This window comes from Cetorhinus maximus, chromosome 23 (assembly GCF_964194155.1).
Source record: "Cetorhinus maximus chromosome 23, sCetMax3.hap1.1, whole genome shotgun sequence".
Lineage (NCBI taxonomy): Eukaryota > Metazoa > Chordata > Chondrichthyes > Lamniformes > Cetorhinidae > Cetorhinus > Cetorhinus maximus.
In genome coordinates this window covers 57,193,885-57,212,814 of record NC_135901.1, presented here as the reverse complement: position 1 = coordinate 57,212,814, position 18,930 = coordinate 57,193,885, and positions in this window count along the sequence as shown.

The window sequence follows — 18,930 nt, the reverse complement described above, 5'->3', positions numbered from 1 at the left end:
TTGAATAAATAATTATGTTTTGTGATTTCATTGCGATGGAACCATAGGGGCAAGATATCAAATGATTAAATCCCTTGATTGATAAACCGAACTGCACACGCCCTGCACCATAGTTCTGTCCTGAATGTAATTACCAGCAGTTAGATGTGAACTCACTGGAACCTCAGCAGATCGGGTGAACATTTGATTTTTTTCCCCCCAGACAGGGGACATTTCAACTACGTCTTGCCATTATGAATGTGCTGATTATGAGTGAAATGCTTTGAACTTTTAAAGATGGATTGTTAATATAGTTAAAGGGCAATAATGAACCAAATGGCAATTTTTATGACAATGATCATCACCGTTACTGACACTGGCTGTCAATTACACACATTGATTGATTCATTGAATTTAAATTCCACCAGCTGTGATCCTGATTCCCAACGAGAAAATGCTGAAAGTACTCAGTGGTCATGCCGAGGCTGTGGAAAGAAAAACAGTTAATAGTTCAGGTCACTGAACTTCAAACAGAGCTGGAAAATAAGTTAGTGGTTCAACCGATTTTAGGAAAATACACAGACAGGGAAATGAGGGGAGGGAGGAGAACAAAAGAAAAGGTTTGTGATTGGATGAATTCAGGAGAAATGAAATAACAAAAGGGATGATGATACAAGACAAAAACTATTGTAATGGAATGAGTAAATAAACAAAAGGTAGGAGAGTCATTCTGTACCTGTTGTCTATTTCTGCTCTGATTTGAAATGTGTTGTTTTGCTGTTGACCCATATGACTTCTATCCCACACTGAAAACTCTTAATCCTTCTCCACCAGAGGTTTTATTGAGCAAACACACGCAATCATACAAGAAAAGTGTCATCATTTTTAAACATTGAAATACCAAAACATAGAAATATTTACAACCCAGAAGCTGGCCATTCGATCCATCATGTCCATGTCGGCAGAAAAAGAAGAAGCTGAAGAAGGGTCATTCAGACTCGAAACATCAGCAGAAACAGACCACCATGAAAATGGTTCAGTCCTGGATGTGCTTAACAGAAAAATCTATTCCGTGCCTTACTCGTGAGCTCGCTGGTGTTTCAGGGGGCTCGATGACTGAGTGAGTCACTTCCCACATTCAGTTCATGGGAATGCTCTCTCTCCAATGTGAATGCGCTGGTGCACAGTGAGGTTAGATGATTGTCTGAACCCAGTCCCGCAGTGAGAGCACCTGAATGGTCTCTCGTCAGTGTGAACTCACTGGTGTGTCATCGGGGTGAATATTTGAGTGAATTCCTTCCCACACTCGGAACAGGTGAATGGCCTCTCCCCAGCGTGAGTGCGCAAATGAGTTTCCAGCCTAGAAAGGTAACTATATCCCTTCCTACCATCCCCACATTACCACAGTTACTCCCCGATGTGATAGCGCATGTGTTTAAACAGGTCAGATGATCAGATGAAGCTTCATCCACATACACAACATGTGTACGGTTTCTCCCCACTGTGAACGGTGCTTTTTCCTTCCATGTTCAAAATATGATGATATTCAGGTTACGATTATTTGGGTGACTCCAACAGATCCTGGTGCGATGTTTGGTTTCAGTTTCTCGACTGCAAATCCTCTCCTTCTAATACCCAGTGAAATTGATTTAAAACAGAAAAAAAGGAGTGAGAGAGAACCCACTAAAACACAAAGGCAGGTTCTGAAATTGAGCTGAATGAATCAGTAATTTGTGGAGCTGGCACAGGGGAAAAGTGACAATTAAAGCTGCTGGATTGTCATAAAAACACTGGTTTATTAATGTCCTTCAGGGAAGGGAACCTGCCACCCGGTCTGGGCCTACACAGGACTCTGGTCCATGTGGGAGGAGAGAAAGATGGGGCAAGGGAAATGGACTATGCACGTCTATAACTCAACCAGAATGTTGACAGAATCGTCCCAGCTCAAAGCCCACACCAGCCAGAATACAAGGGCAGTGGGTGCATGGGAAAACCATCATCTCCAGGACACACACCAGCGAGTTCACACTGGGGAGAGGCCATTCACCTGCTCCGTATGTGAGAAGGGGTTTAACTGATCATCTAACTGCTGAGAAACCAACGAGTTCACAAGTGACAGCAGGGGTTCGATTCTGCTGTTATTGCTGCTCTTAATCACATCCAGGACTGAACCATGTTTATCCTGACAGTTGGGGTTTGTTTCTGCTGATGTTAACAATCCCTGTAACTGCAGTAGAGTTATATATTCTGGCAATCAGATTACATTACTTTTTAACATTTACTCTTCAAATTAAGTACCTTTCTTCTGCCTGTTCGCAAGGTTTTGAAAGATGGAACCAAACAGTGATTTACTTGAACAAAAAAAAAAAATACCTGGAAAAACTCAGCAGGTCTGACAGCATCTGCAGAGAGGGATACAGTTAACGTTTTGAGTCCGAATGGTTCTTCATCAGAACTAGGGAATAATAGAAAAGACGTGAAATATAAGCTGTTTTAAGGTGGGGGTGGGGGGGTGGACAGGTAGAGCCAGTGATAGGTGGAGATTGCCAAAATATGTCATTAAGAACTGGAGCATGCGCAGACCGTGGAGACAGAAGGTAAGAGCGCTTGAACGAGCCGATTTAAAATGCAGGTTTTACAAAGACTGAGTGCGGATTCAGAGCCGAAAATAAACGCGTAAAGAAAAATGGGGCCGATGGGTGGGCTGGGAGGCTTCATAAACTTCATAAAAAAATTAGTAAAGACAAATGTAGGCCACTTACTGTCCGAAAAAGGAGAATTTATAATAGAAAACAAGGAAATGGCATAGCAATTAAACAACTACTTTAGTTCTGTCTTCACAGAGGAAGACACAAATAACTTCCCAGAAATACAAGGGACCCAAGGGTCCAGTGAGAAGGAGGATTTGAAGGAAATTAGCATTACTAAAACAATCGTGCTGGAGAAATTAATGGAACTGAAAGCTGATAAATCCCCAGGGCACCATAATCTCCATCCCAGAGGACTAAAGGAGGTGACCATGGAAATAGTGGATGCGTTGATTGTCTTCTTCCAAAATTCTGTACATTCTGGTTGAGTCCCAGCAGATTGGAGGGTGGCAAATGTAACCCCACTATTTAACAAAGAAGAGAGGGAGAAAACATGGAATTACAGATTGGTTAGCCTGACCTTGGTAGTAGGGAAAATGCTAGAGTATGTTATAAAAGATGTGATAATAGGACACTTGGAAAATATCAACGGGGTTAGACAAAGTCAACATGGATTTATTAAAGGGAAATCATGTTTGACAAATGTACTTGGAGTTCTTTGAGGATGTAACTAGCAGGATAGATACGGGAGAATCACTGGATGTGGTGTATTTGGATTTTGAGGAAGCTTTTGATAAAGTCCCAAACAAGAGGCTAGTGTGTAAAATTAAAGCACATGGGATTGGGGGTAATATATTGACATGGATTGAGAATTGGTTAGCAGACAGGAAAGAGAGAGTAGGAATAAGTGGGTCTTTTTCGGAGTGGCAGGCGGTGATTAGTGAGTTACCACAGGGATCAGTGCTTGGGTCCCAGCTATTCACAATATATATCAATGATTTGGATGAGGTAACCAAATGTAATATTTCCAAGTTTGCTGATGACATGAAACTTGGGAATGCGAGCGATGATGAGGGTGTTAAGAGGCTTCAAGGTGATTTAGACACGTTGAGTGAATGGACAAATACATGGCAGGTGCAGTATAACGTGGATAAGTGTGAAGTTATCCACTTCGGTAGAAAAAACAGAATGGGAAAGTATTATTTAAATGGTGATAGATTGGGAAATGTTGATGTTCAAAGGGACCTGCGTGTCCTTGTACACCAATCACTGAAAATAAGCAAGCAGGTGTAGCAAGCAGTGAAGAAGGCAAATTATATTTTGGCCTTCATTGCGAGAGGACTTGAGTACAGGAGCAAGGATGTCTTGCTGCAGCTGTACAGGGCCTTGGTGAGACCACACCTGGAGGATTTGTGTGTAATTTTGGTTTCCTTACCTAAGAAAGCATATACTTGTCACAGAGGGAGTGCAGCGAAGGTTCACCAGTCTGATTCCTGGGATGGCAGGATTGGGCCAACAAGGCCTGTATTCATTGAAGTTTAGGAGAATGAGAGGGGATCTCATTGGAATGTGTAACATTCTGACCGGGATGGACAGACTGGATGCCACAATTATACCTCAATTGAAATTAGTTGAAACCCCCAACGATTACTACCCTATTGTTTTTGCACTCAGAAATCTGTCTACATATCTGCTCTTCTAACTCCCTTCCACTATTTGGGGGCCTATAGTGCACGCCTATCTGATGTGATTAAAGAGGCAGTGGCAGCATTTATATGAACATGAAAGAGAATAGTAGCAGACTTCAAGAGGATATAGTGAGCCTGGTGAAATGGACAGACTCATAGCAGGATAACTTCAATTTTGTGATATGTGTCGTGATCCATTTTGAATGTTAGACTGAGGAGGGCAATATGAATGAAATTTTCCAATGTTACAGTGGGTGCATTGAACAGAGAAAGCTGCAGTTTCATTTCTGTCTTGCATTCTATCTCTTTAAGATTCAATTTTGGGCTTTTTGGGCATCCTGAAAGCTGTTAACAATTGCTGTAGGGAAATTTGTCAAAAGCACTTTTCCTTCAGGAATTCCTGCATTGTGGAAATGTGAATTATCTTTGTAGAAAGAGGATATGCGGGGGTTTGAATGGATGTTCCGGTTTTTGGTTCATTAAACTGCAAATTCAGTGATATCCCTTTGAAATACGCTAGTTACATCAAGTACCCCGAGACAATTAAAAAATTTCACACTGTCTGGCTGTCAATTCTTCAGAAACATGAAGGAAGCAAAGAGATTATAAAATACAAAAGGTGAGCTTGCAGCTAACCGTTGATTTGAAGGTGTGAGTCTTGTTCAGAACGTGTCACATATTTTTAAACCTGGAAACCTGGGCTGATCCTGAAAGCAGGAATTTATCAAAAGCCACACTGGGCTGCTGCGAATTAAAATACTCTTTTCTCTAAGAATAAAAAAATGAATCTGAAATTTTAAAATATCTCCTGGATGGAATTATTCACACCCTTCTGCTTTTGCAAAACCCATGCCTGTGTGTGTGTGTGTGTGTGTGTGTGTGTGTGTGTCTGTGTGTGCCTGTGTCTGTGTGTCCAAAAATTCACTGTAGTTACTAATGCTTTAAGATAACATGATAGAAAGCCACATAGGCAGCATTGCAAGCAGTGTAGCATTAGATTGCAAAGGGAACTAAAACTTTAAGTGAAAGGGAAAACCTGTGTTAAGATGGAATTCAATGAAGGCAAATGTGAATTAACCCACTTTGAACTGAGAAAGGATTGAAAGATTACTTCCTTAAATGTCGCAAAGCCTGAAACAGGTCCAAAGAGCCTTGAGGGTCCATCGGTTTGAGTGCAGCGTAGCTTTACTGGGTTGATACCTGGATTCCAAGGGTTAGAATTTAATAGGATCAGGGTGATTTGATACAAGTTGTCAAAATATTAAAAGGACCTTATGGGTTAGATGAGGAGAAACTATTTCCACAGGGTGAGGAATCTTGGACAATGGGGTCATAGTGTAAAAATTAAAGCTTTCAGAAGTGAAGTTGGAAACACTTCCCCATGTAAAGGGCCGTAGAAATTTGGAACTGTCTTCTGGAAATTGCAGTGGATACTGAGTCAATTTTTAGTTTTTAAATATAAGAATAACCTGATCTGATGCTTTCAGAAATCCAGGTATTTTTCGGTACATCTCTGTTACTTGCTGACTGTGTGTGTCCGTGTGTACGTCTGTTCGATTGTGTGTATGTGTGTGTGTTTATTTGTGCATCTATTTGTGCATATGTGTATGCATTTGTACCTATGTGTGTGTGTTTGCGAATCTATTTGTTTGTGTCTGTTTCTGTGTGCGCATGTGTGTGTGTCCGTTTATGTGTGTGCATGTGTATGCCTGTTTCTGTGTGTGTGTTCAAGTGTGCGTGTGGGTGACTGTGATTTCTGTGTGTGTATTTTGCTCTCTCCATACCTAAGCTTCCACCAACATCATTTCACCATTTTAATTTGGTTCATGGTGGCCATTTTTACACAAAATTCCTGTTTCATCACAGCAAGACTTCCTTAATATTGTACACCAATTTATGAGACAGCGTAGAGGGAGCTTGACCCTCTGTATAACCCTGTGTTGTTCCTGTTATCAAAGTGTTGGATGCGACAGTTTTACTCTGTATCTACTTCAGCGTTATCCCTGTCCTGGGAGTGCTTGATGGGGACAGTGTAGAGGGTGTTTTACTCTGTATATTAATCCGTGCTGTACCTGTCCTTGGAGTGTTTGATGGAGGCTGTTTAGCGGGAACTTAACTCTGTACCTAAACCCGTGATGTACGAGGCCTGGACGTGTTTTGTTGGAACTGTGCATTGGGACCAATATTCTGTGCACAATTATACCCTGTGCTATAGCTGTCCTTGGAGTATTTGATGGGGACAGCGTAGAGTGAGTTTTCCTTTGTGTCTAGCCCTATGCTGTACCAGAACTGGGAGTGTTCGACCAGGAAAGTGTAGAGGGAGCTTTACTTCATTTCTAACCTGATGCTGTCCCTGTCCTGGAAGTGTATCTGGGGAGAGTTCAGACAGTTTGGGCTTTCATCTGTGTCTAACACGATGCTCAGTCAGTAATGGGAGTTTGTTGGGAGCAGTGCAGACGGAGCTTTACTCTGTTCCTAACCCGTGCAGTACCTCTGTACTGTAAGCAGGGGAACTCACCTTGAATTTGTCAGCCTTGCTTCGTGGAATACTTTTGTATTAGTTGGGAATCTTGACCCAGTGAAATTTTTGCCCCTATTATAAGAATATATATTATAACACCTTCTGGTAACATTAAGGTTCCCTGAGTACTGAGTGGAACAAATCATTCCAAAATATATTATTCCTTGGTGATTGTATTGTCTAAATCCAGCCGTGAATTCTCTCCCAGTGTTATTAGTTTTGCACTGACAGGGAGGGGAATAGAATTCAGTCTCCCAGTGATTTTCCAGATTTAACAATTAACGGTTTTAAATGGAAGCTTTTTGAGGGACATTGAGGTTAAGGGTGTGTGTGGGGGCGGGGTGGGGTGGGGGGGGGTGGTGGGGGGGAGGAACCTCCCAAATCTAGAGCACGTTTGATGTCAAGGAGCAGACAGGACAGGAGAAGGCAAAATAGGGAAGCTTATATCAGATACTGAGAGCTCACACACACAGGCAAGCACAGGCACAAAACAACACACTCACACATACATACACACTCTCACATGATGGTGCAGCCAATCATTAGGAAGGCAAATGGACTGAGTGTCTTTATTGCCAAAGAGTTGGAGCACATGAGCAAGGAAATGTTTGATGAGGGCAATTTTAGAGGGATTTGCTCTGCAGCTACCCCATTCTCTGCATACCCTGGGAGTGTTTGATGGGGACAGTGTAGAGGGAGCTTTACTCTGTATCTAACCCCATGCTCAACATACCCTGGGAGTGTTTGATGGGGAAAGTGTGGAGGAAGTTTTACTCTGTATCCAACCCCGTGCTGTATCTGTTCTGGGAGTGTGTAATGGGGACAGTGTAGAGGAAGCTTTACACTGTATCTAACCCCATGTTGTACGTGTCGTGGGGTGTTTGATGCAACAGAGTGGAAGGAAACACTTCCACACGAAAAGGGTCGTAGAAGTTTAGAACTGTCTTAGCAAATTGTAATGATACTGAGTCAAATTTTAATTCACAAATCTACGATAGACATGATCTGATCCCTTTCGAAAATCCAAATTTGCCACTGTTCCTCTCTGTCCCTTGCTCAGTGTGTGTGTGCGTGTGTCTGTGTGTGCGTGTGTCTGTGTGTGCGTGTGTCTGTGTGTGCGTGTGTCTGTGTGTGCGTGTGTCGGTGTCTCTGTGTGTGTGTCCCTGTTGCTCTACCTGACAGCCTGTAGGTCTTCACATACATCATTTGGCCATTTTAATATGGTTCATGGTGGTTATTTACACACCAAAGTTCTGTTTCATCACAGCAAGTCTTCCTTAATTTTGTACACCAATTGAAGGGACTTTGTAGGGGGAGCTTGACCCTCTCTATCAAACAATCACCAAATCACAGAATCACACAGTGCAGAAGAGGTCCTTCGGCCCATCGAGTCAGCACCGACACGTGAGAAACACCTGACCTACCTACATAATCCCATTTACCAGCACTTGGCCCATAGCCTTGAATGTTTTGACGTGCCAAGTGCTCATCCAGATACTTTTTAAAGGACGCAAGGCAACCCGCCTCCACCACCCTCCCAGACAGCGCATTCCAGACCGTCGATAACCCTGTGTTATACCTGTGCTGCAAGCGTCTGATGGAACAATGAAGAGGAAGGTTTATTCTGTTTCTTATTTCTGCTGTACCTGTCCTGGGCATGTTTGAAAGGGAGATTGCAGAGGGAGCTTCACTCTGTACAGTCCCTGTCCTGGAAGTGTTTGAGAAGAGATTGTAAAGGAAAATTTACTCTGTATCTAACCCTGTGCTGTACCTGGTCTGGATGTGCTTGATGGGGACTGTCCAGAGAGTGATTTATTCGACATCAAGTCCCTTGCGGTTTCTGCTTTGTAAGTGATTGATGGGGAGAGTGTAGAGAGAGGTAACTCTGTGTCTAACCCCATGCTGCACCTGTCCTGGCAGTGTTTCATGGGGACAGTGTAGATGGAGATTTACTCTGTACATAAACCTGTGCTGTAGCTCTCCAGGGGCTGATTAATGGTGACTCTGTATGGGGAGCTTTAACCTGTATCTAACCCCAAGCTATATCAGCCCGAGTGTTTGAGGATAGAGTGTAGAGAGAGCTTTATTCCATATCTAACCCCGCGCTATGCCTGCTCTGGGAGTGTTTGATGCGGACACTGCAGAGTGAGCTTCACTATCTATCTCACCCCGTGTTATACCTCCCCTGGGTGTGATTGATGGGGAAAGTGTAGATGAAGCATTGCTCTGTATCTAATCCCGTGCTGTACCTATCCTGTGAGTGTTTAATGGGGACAGTGTAGAGGGAGATTTACTCTATATCTAACCCTGTGCTGTACCTGTCCTGGATGTGTTTGATGGGGACAGTGTAGAAGGAGGTTTACTCTGTCTCTAACCCTGTGCTGTGCCTGTCCTGGAAGCGTTTGATGGGGCTGTGTACAGGGAGCTTACTCCCCACTTGCCTGGATGAGTGCAGCTCCCACAATACTCACGAAGCTTGACACCATCCAGGACAAAGCACTACAATTGTTTGACACCCCATCCACAAACATTAACTCCCTCCACCACCGACGCACAGTAGCAGCAGTGTGTAGCATCTGCAAGATGCACTGCAGGAATTCACCAAGCCTCCTTAGACAGCACCTTCCATACCCACGACCATTACCATCTAGAAGGACAAGAACAGCAGACACATGGGAACACCACCACCTGGAAGTTCCCCTCCAAGTCACCCACCATCCTGACTTGGAAATATATCACCGTTCCTTCACTGTCGCTGGGTCAAAACCCTGGAACACCTTCCTAAGAGCACTGTGGTTGTACCTACACCACGTGGACTGCAGAGGTTCAAGGATGCAGCTCACCACCACCTTCTCAAGGGCAATTAGGAATGGGCAATACATGTTGGCCTAGCCAGTGACACCCCATGAATAAATTTTTAAAAATAGCCCCGTGCCGTACCTGTCCTGGGAGTGCTGATGAGGACAGTGCAGAGGGAGCTTTATTCTGTTTCTAACCCCGTGCTGTACCTGTCTTGGGAGTGTTTGATGGGGACAGTGCAGGGGGAACTTGGATCTGTATCTAGCTCCCATGCTCTACCTGCCTTAGGAGTGTTTCTGGGGACAGTAGTTCAGACAAACAGAGCTTTCCTATGCATATAAGCCGGTGCTCATTCAATACTAGGAGTGCTTGATGGGAGCAGTGTAGAGGGAGATATATCCTGTATCTAACCCGTTCTGTCCTGTCCTGGGAGTGATTGAAGGGGACAGTGTAGACGACACGTTACTCTGTACCTAACCCATGCAGTACTTGTCCTGAGAGTGTTTGATGGGGACAGTTTGGAGGGAGCTTTAATCTGTATCTAACCCCGTGCTGTACCTGTATTGCGTGTGTTTCATAGGGACAGTGTAGAAGGAGCTTTACTCATTCTCTAAACCTGTGTGGTACCTGTCCTGGGAGTGTTTGATTGGGGCAATGTAGAAGGATCTTCCCTCTGTATCTAACACCGTGCTGTACCTGTGTGGGTACGTTTGATGGGGACAGAGTAGAGGGGTATTTACTCTGTATCTAACACTGTGCTGTACCTGTGTGGGTGCGTTTGATGGGGACAGTGTAGAGGGAGATTTACTTTGTCTCTAACCTTGACCTGTGCCTGCCCTGGGAGTGTTTGATGGGGACATTGTAGAAGGATCTTTACCCTTTGTCTAACCCCGTGCTGTACCTGCCCAGGGAGTGTTTGATGGGGGCAACGTAGAGGGAGATTTACTCTGTATTTAACCCATTGCTGTACCTGTCTTGGGAGTGTTTCATGGTGACAGTGTAGAGGGAGATTTACTCTGTACCTAACCCATAGAGTACCTGCCCTGGGAGTGATTGATGGGGGCAATGTATAGGGAGATTTACTCTGTATTTAACCCCGTGCTGTACCTGTCCTGGGAGTGTTTGATGGGGACAGTGTGGAGGGAGATTTACTCTGTACCTAGCCCCATAGAGTACCTGCCCTGGGAGTGATTGATGGGGGCAATGTATAGGGAGATTTACTCTGTATTTAACCCCGTGCTGTACCTGTCCTGGGAGTGTTTGATGGGGACAGTGTAGAGGGAGATTTGCTCTGTGTCTAACCCTGACCTGTGCCTGCCCTGGGAGTGTTTGATGGGGGCAGTGTAGAGGGAGCTTTACTCTGTGTCTAACCCTGTGCCGTACCTTCCCTGGGAGTGTTTGATGGGGGCAGTGTAGAGGGAGCTTTACTCTATATCTAACCCCGTGCTGTACCTTCCCTGGGAGTGTTTGATGGGGGCAGTGTAAAGGGAACTTTACTCTGTATCTAACTCCGTGATGTCCCTGTCCTGGGAGTGTTTGATGGGACAGTGCAGATCGAACTTTACTCTATTTCCAACCTTGTGCTATACTTGCCCTGGGAGCTTTCCGAGGACAGTTCAGACAGACAGAGTTTCACTCCGCATTTAACCCTGTGCTGTAACAGTACTGGGAGTGTTTGATAGGACAGTGCAGATGTAGCTCCAACCTGTGCTGCAAGTGTTTGAGAGGAGGTTGGAAAGGAAACTTTATTCTGGATGTAACCCTGTGCTGTCTCTGGCCTGGAAGTGCTTGATGGGGACTTTCTAGGGAGAGATTTATTCTACATAAAATCGCTTGCAGTTCCTGTACTGGGAGTGTTTGATGGGGACAGTGTAGAAAGAGCTTTATTCCATATCGAACCCTATGTTGTACCTGTCCTGGGATTGTTTGATGTGTCGGTTTAGAGTGAGTCCACTGAGTTTCTAACTCTGTGTTGTACCTGTACTGGGAGTGTTTGATGGGGACAGTGTAGAGGGAGCTTTACTCTGTATCTAACTCTGTGCTGTACCTGTACTGGGAGTGTTTGATGGGGACAGTGTAGAGGGAACTTTACTCTGTATCTAACCCTGTGCTGTACCTGCCCTTGGGGTGTTTGATGGTGACAGTGTAGAGGCAGATTTACTCTGTATCTAACCCTCTGCTATACGTGTCCTGGAAGTGTTTGATAGTGACAATGTAGAGGGAGCTTTACTCTGTTTCGAACTCTGTGCTGTACCTGTCCTGGGAGTGTTTGATGGGGACAGTGTAGAGGGAGACAGAACGCAATGTATTGGTTAAGGGTTTTCTACAGTTTAGACGGAGGTGTAGAATGCTCTCCCCCAGGGGCTGATCTCAGGACCTCTCACATAGAGACCCCTCGAGCCTGGTCGATCATTCCCTACTCAGCCTTCAGTGTCCCTCCTCTGGATATTTCACCTGTGGATTCATACAACACACACAGCAAAATCTATGATATGATGGGAAGCAGCAAACACTGTTACACTCAGTACACACGGTACCTTAATGCTGCAATGTTATAAAATCTAGTCAGGTAACTGTCATCGCACAGGGACAACATTTCGCTGGCTCAACATTCTCCCTCTCTCCCTCCCTCTCACCCCATCCCTCACCCCTGCTCCCTCTCCCTCCCTCTCGCCCCGTCCCCATCCCTCATCCCTGCTCTGTCTCACTCCCTTTCAGCCCGTATTTCTGTCGCCCCCTCTCTCTCTGTCACACTCTATCTTTCTCTTGCCGGCTCACTCTCTCTCTCCCCCTCTCGCTCTCTCTCAGTGTCTCTCTCTCCCCCTCTCTATCTCCATCTATCTCTCTCTGTGAGAATCTGTCAAAAATCCAAAAACATCTGTCAGACATTTTAGGTTTGTTCACGGTGGCCAAGTTATGTTCGCTCAGCACTGGGACATTTATGACAGAGTTGACTCCTCACTCATTAGTAATTTAAATGTGACAGAGACACAGCTTTTCAGCGCACGTTTCTCCCTCCATTTTCCCTCCATTTTAAATATGGGGAAGGGATCTCACACCTTTTTAAAGACGGAGAAGGGATCTCCCTCCTTTTTAAAGACAGAGGAGGGATTTTTCTCCATTTGAAAGATGGAGAAGGGTTCTCCCTCCACACACTCACTCTCAAACACACACTCTCTCCCACACACACATTGTCCCTCACACTCACTGTCCCTCAAACACACACTCTCTTTCACACACACACTCTCCCTCACATAAACCCACTCTCCCTCACACACCCTCCCTCACTCGCACACTCTCCGCATCACACACACAATCCCTGCCTCACACACACACTCTCCCTCACACACACATTCTCTTTCACACACACACTCTCCCTCACACAATCCCACTCTCCCTCACACACACTCTCCCTCACTCGCACACTCTCTGCCTCACACACACACACCCTCTGTCTCAAACACACATTCTCTCGCTCACACACACACTCTCTCCCTCATACACAATCTCCCTCACACATACACTCTCCCTCACACACACACTATCTTAAACAAATTCTCTCTCTCACACACTCTCCCTCAAACACACACTCTCTCTCTCACAAACACTCTCTCTCACACACGCACTCCCCCTCAAACACACGCTCTCCCTCACACTCATTCTCTCTCACACACACACACACCCTCTTTCACACACACTCTCCTTCGCACACAAACTCCCTCACACGCTCTCCCTCAAACACACACTCTCTCTTACACACGCACTCTCCCTCAAACACGCACTCTCCCTCAAACACACACTCTCTGTCACACACACACACTCTCTCTGACACACACTCTCCCTCAAAAACACGCTCTCTCTCACACACATACTCTCCCTCACAAACACTCTCCCCCACACACACTCTCCCTCACACACACACTATCTCAGACAGTCTCTATCTCACAGGGAGAGTGAATCCCTGGAGTGATGTTCAGTTAGCTCAGGGAGATTGTGTCAGAGGGAATGGAGCATGGAGAGAGGATCCCTGGGGTGATGTTCAGGGAGATGTTATCAGAGGGAGTGGAGCAGGGGGAGAGGATCCCTGGGGTGATGTTCAGTCAGTTCAGGGAGATGGTATCAGAGGGAATGAGCTGATCAGGGAGACAGTTCATTATCAAAGCTGAAGGGAGAATGACAGGGCTAATGGACTTAACAGAAAAGGTGGAAGTGCACGGCCAATGTGTTTACCTGGACGTGGACCGTGTATCGGTTTAACAGAAAGGGGTGGGTTTGGGTTGGGTGCGGGAAATCACTGTTTGTGTATTTAAGAGAAAATGCGAAGCCAGTGTCTCAGTATCCGATCGGCCCCAGGATCTGGGAACAAGCCTCATGTTTATGTTTACTTGCTGCATAACGTGGAACCCCGTCTTTGGCATTTTCGCGGTTCTGTCCCCCCGGAATGTCCAAGAGACCTAAAGCTCTGTAATAATTTACAGGATTTGCACTCGATCATATATCAGTGCCAGGCACTTCCCAGTCTCTGGAGACTCTCCTTGGTTTGTGCTCCCTGTTCTGCCTGTGTTATTTATTTAGCCCGTGGATCCCCGCCTTCAAAGTGTTTAATCGGATAATGCAGAGGGATCTTTACCCTGTTTATGACCCTGGCTGCACCAACCGTGGGAGTGTTGAATGGGGCACTGTTAAGGAAGTTTTCTGCTTAAATATCCTGTCGTGTATCAGCCTCTGATGAAGCCGATTCCTGCTCTTTAGAATTGCCTGACATATGACTGTGGCCACCCAGAGTATGAGTGAAATCACTGAGGTGACCCTCCCAGTTCAATCATTCTACCTCTGGCAATTGCCAGAAACAGGCAGAGGTAAAGGCCTCGATACACCGATGGGCGGCCTAGTGGAGACTTGTGGGCAAATAGATCCCAGACAGGACCAGTAAAGCTGGGAGAAACGTGTAATAGGGAAAATGGAACAGTGTCGATGGGTCTTGGAGAAAGGAATTCAGCAAAGTCACAGTTAGTTCACTTTTCATTCCAGATTTATTCGCAATGTCAGAGGATATTTTACAGGAAAGTTTATTTTAAAGTTAACAGAAGTGAGTATAACGCCTGAGGTCACATTGAGAACAGAACACATGCGCTCTAAGTTGGTAAACTGTATGTACCACTGGAACATAGATCAGAAAGAGAAAACAGCGGCTTAACGGAAAGGGAAGGGAACAATAGTGAATAAGGAATGAGAAAAGTTACTTAATTACAATTGAAATCCTAACTCCAGGGAAATTAGATGCTACAATTACATTACAACCATTATCATCTCGCACATTTCATACAGGGAAACGGAAATACTGTTACAGGTTCGGTTACAGATTCGGGATCACCAAGAGAACATATTTTAAATTGGAATACAGAGATCTTAATGAACAGCTGAGGAAAAGCTACTGGGTCCGAAATTCAACCGATCACTTGATCTGTAAAAGAGGGAGAAAATAATGAAGCAGATGTTTATGATCTGGTGCATTTATGTTATAGTTTTTAATTGTTGAAACATTTAGAAAGTTTTCAAACCGCTTCTGTCAGATTGTAGTGTTAGTGGATTGAATCTTCTCACCTTCACCAGAGTGACGGCAGTGCTGTAGAAAATGCTCAGGAAGAACAAGACAATGAATGTGGAAGCGGTTGTCCAGATGTTCCCGTTATCGTCCTCATTTTCTTCAATCCACATACGGTCTGTGGAATCTGCAGGGATAGAACCGAGAAATTTTAATTACATTCTTATTAATCGAGGGTGTCTTGCTGTTTTTTTATATATATATTAATTGTATTGTATCTTCCTCAAGCAATTGGTTTGTTCTCTAATTCAATTTTCAATACATATCTATTAATGAATTAGTGACTCTCAGCAATCTCTGTGTGTTACTAACTCCACAGCTGTTCTCACTTTACATTCCTCATCCTTTCCCTATTGGAAAACGTGTTCTTTTCCCCTTCGACACCAGTTTATTTTGGAACAAATTTCGTACTGACCTATCTTTTGCATATATTATGATGGAAATTGCAGGAGGTTTACCAATTGATAACAATTATTTTAATGATAGGTACTGATAGCTACTAATTCCGAGACTCTGAACTCTGTAAGATATCTTTTGTGAATTTTCATCTTATTTGTTTATTTGTGATGGGAATGTTTGGCATATAATTAACTTAAATCAATTTACAATTAAGAACATTGCTTCAGTGTGTTTCCTGGGTCTTTATGTGCTCCCAGAAATTTTTGGAAGATGTGTCCGTTAACAAAATATATTTGTATTATTCTTTCGTCTGTAGCTTGGCATTTGCCTTTGTTTTTTAATATTTGCATATGTGTGCAGGAGTATCTCTTGCTCTGCCTTTAACTGTGTTTATGTGCCATGTAATATGAGGGTTGATGTGTGTGTTCATGTGGCATGAGTGTTGATATGCTTATTTATGTGTGGCGCTCCTGTGTGTGTATGTTTGTTCATTTGTAAATGTGTGTGTATCAGTGTGTTAATGTGACTTTATGCGTTAATCTTTATGTTCACTTATTAATGTCTGTGTTAAAGAGTTTGTTTATTTCCATGCCTGTTAATATATCTGATATTGTGCCTTTTTATATTCTATGTTGGCTATGTTAATAATGGTGACCCCATGAGCGTGTGAGTATGTTAAGGTGTGCGTTTATGTATGCGTTGATGGATATTTATAACGATGTGTTTATGTATGTTTACGTGTCCAGGTGTACTAAAGCGTGTGTTTATGTTTTTTTTTATGAGTGCGTGAATATATTCAGTTGTTTCTTGTTCTGTGTTTCTGAAAATGTTAGGTCTGATCATCTGTGTGTCTGTGTGCCCGTGTGTCAATGTTTTAATGTGTTTGTAGAAATGCCTATGTAAGTGTATTATTGTGTGTGATAGTGTGTCTTTAGATCTATATTGTTGTGTTCATTGAAGCATAGTAATGAACATGTACATGTGTATGTTTACATGTCCTGTATGAGTCTGCAAACGGGGTTGTGTACATCTGTATTTGTGTCTGTTGTGTGTGTATATATGCATATGTGTTTGTGTGCGTACACATGTTTGTAAGTGTGTGACTGTGAGGGCATGTGTGTGAGAGAGTATCTGCGTTTTTAGGTGTTTGCGTGTGTGTGTGTGTGTGTGTGTGTGTGTGTGTGTGCGTGTCTGTGTGCATGTGTGTGTGTGTGGTGTTTGTGTGTGCACCTGTGTATGTATGTGTGTTTGACTGTTTGCTGAGTGTGTGTGTATATTTGTGAGTATGTGTTTGCATATGTGCATGTTTGTGGTGTTTTACTGTGAGTGTGCATGACTGCATGTTTTCTGTGTATATATGTGCTCTTGTGAGTGTGTGTGTGGGTTTGTTTGTGTGTATGCCTGTGTGTTTGCCTGTGTATGTTTATTAGTGTGTGGGTCAGTGTTTGCATGTGCATTTGTGTGTGCTTGTGTGTGTGGCTCTGTGCATAAGCATCTGTGTGTATGTATGCTGGTGCTTGTGTACGTATGTGTATGTGTGTGTGTGTCTGTCTGTGTGTGTGTGTGTGTGTGTGTGTGTGTATGCGTGTGTGTGTTTGTGTATGTGTGTCTCTTTTTCCTTGTGTGTGTATGAACCTGTGTGTGTGTGGAAATGTGTGTAAGTATATGCGTGTGTGCGTCTGTGTGTGTGTGTGTGTTTCTGTGTGCCTGTGTATGTTTGTGTGTGTGTGTGTGATCTTCTGCCTGTGTGTGTGTTTGTGGGTGTATATTTATCAGCGTGTGGAGGTGTGTGTTTACACGTGTCTTTTGATTGTGTGACTTTTTTGTATATGTATGTGTGTGTGTGTGTGTGCGCTTGTGCGCAGGTGTGTGTGCTTGTGCGTGGGTGTGTGTATATGCTTGTGTGATTGTGTGTGCTTGTGTGTGTGCGAGTGTGTCTTTGTCTCTATGTATATATGTGTGTTTGTGTGTGTGTCTGTCTGCCTGCATGTGGATGCCTGTGTGTGCCTGTATGTGTGCTCGTTTATGCATGTGTTTGAGTGTCTGTAAGTGCGTGTGTGTACGCATATCTGTGTCAATGTCTGTGTGTGTGTGTGTGTGTATGTGAATGTGTGTGCTTGTTTATGTATGTTTGTGTGTGTGTGTGTGCCTCTCTGTCTGTCTGTGTGCTTTTGTCTGTCTGTGTGTATGTCAGTCTGTGTTTATGTGTTCGGGCATGTGTGCATGATCTAGTGGTGTGTGTGTGTGTGCTTGTTTATGTATGTTTGTGTGTGTTTGCGTTTGTGTGTGGATGTATGTGCTTGTTTATGTATGCTTGTGTGTGTGTGTGTGTGTGTATGTGTGTGTTTGTTTATGTATGTTTGTGTGTGTGCGTGTGTGCGCCTCTGTGCCTGTCTGTTTGCTTTTGTCTGTCTGTGTGTATGTCAGTCTGTGTTTATGTGTTCAGGCATGTGTGCATGATCTAGCGGGTGTGCGTTTGTGTGTGTGTGTGTGTGTGCGTGTGTGTGTGCCTACCTTTGTGTACGTGTGTGTATGCAATTTTGTTTGTGTCCGCGTATGCGCTTGTTTGTGCTTGTGTCTGTATGTGTGCATATTTGTGTGTGCGTGAGAGAGAACTTGAGTCAGATTGTGTGTGTGCTTCTTTGCGTTTGTGTGTGCTTATAAGCTTGCGTCAGCATGTGGCTGCGTGTGTCTGTGTTTGTTTGTGTGTGTGTGTACCTTTATGTACCAGTGTGTGCATTATTTCTGTCAGTGTCTGCATGTGCGTGTGTTTGTCTCTGTGTCTCTCTGTGTGTGTTTGTCTCTGAGATGGAGAGAGACATCTTGTTTCAGAATGCATGAGTGTCTTTGTTGTGTGTGTGTGTGACCTTCTGCCAGGGTGTGTGTGAGTGTGTCTTTGAGAGATTGTGTGTGCGCGTGTGTGAGAGAGTCTGCGTGTGTGTGTGTGTGTGTGTGTGCGCGTGTGTTTGTGTTTGCGAGTGTGTGTGTGTGTGTATTTTTACGTACCAGTGTGTGTGCATTTTTTCTGTCAGTGTTTGTGTGTGCACGTGTTTGTGCCTGTGTGTGCGCTTGTCTGTGAGAGAGAGAGAGAGAGAGATAAATCTTGTGTTTGAATGCGTGTGTGCCTTTGTTGTGTGTGTGTGTGTGTGTGTGTGATCATGTGTCAGGGTGTGTGTGAGTCTGTCTTTGTCTGTGTGTGTGTATTTGTGTGTGTGTGTGTGAGCCTGTATGTGTGAGTGTATTTTTATGTACTAGTGTTTGTGTGCATTTTTTTCCTGTCAGTGTTTGTGTGTGCGTGTGTTTGTGCCTGTGTGCCTCTGTATGTGTTTGTCTGGGAGAGAGAGAGATCTT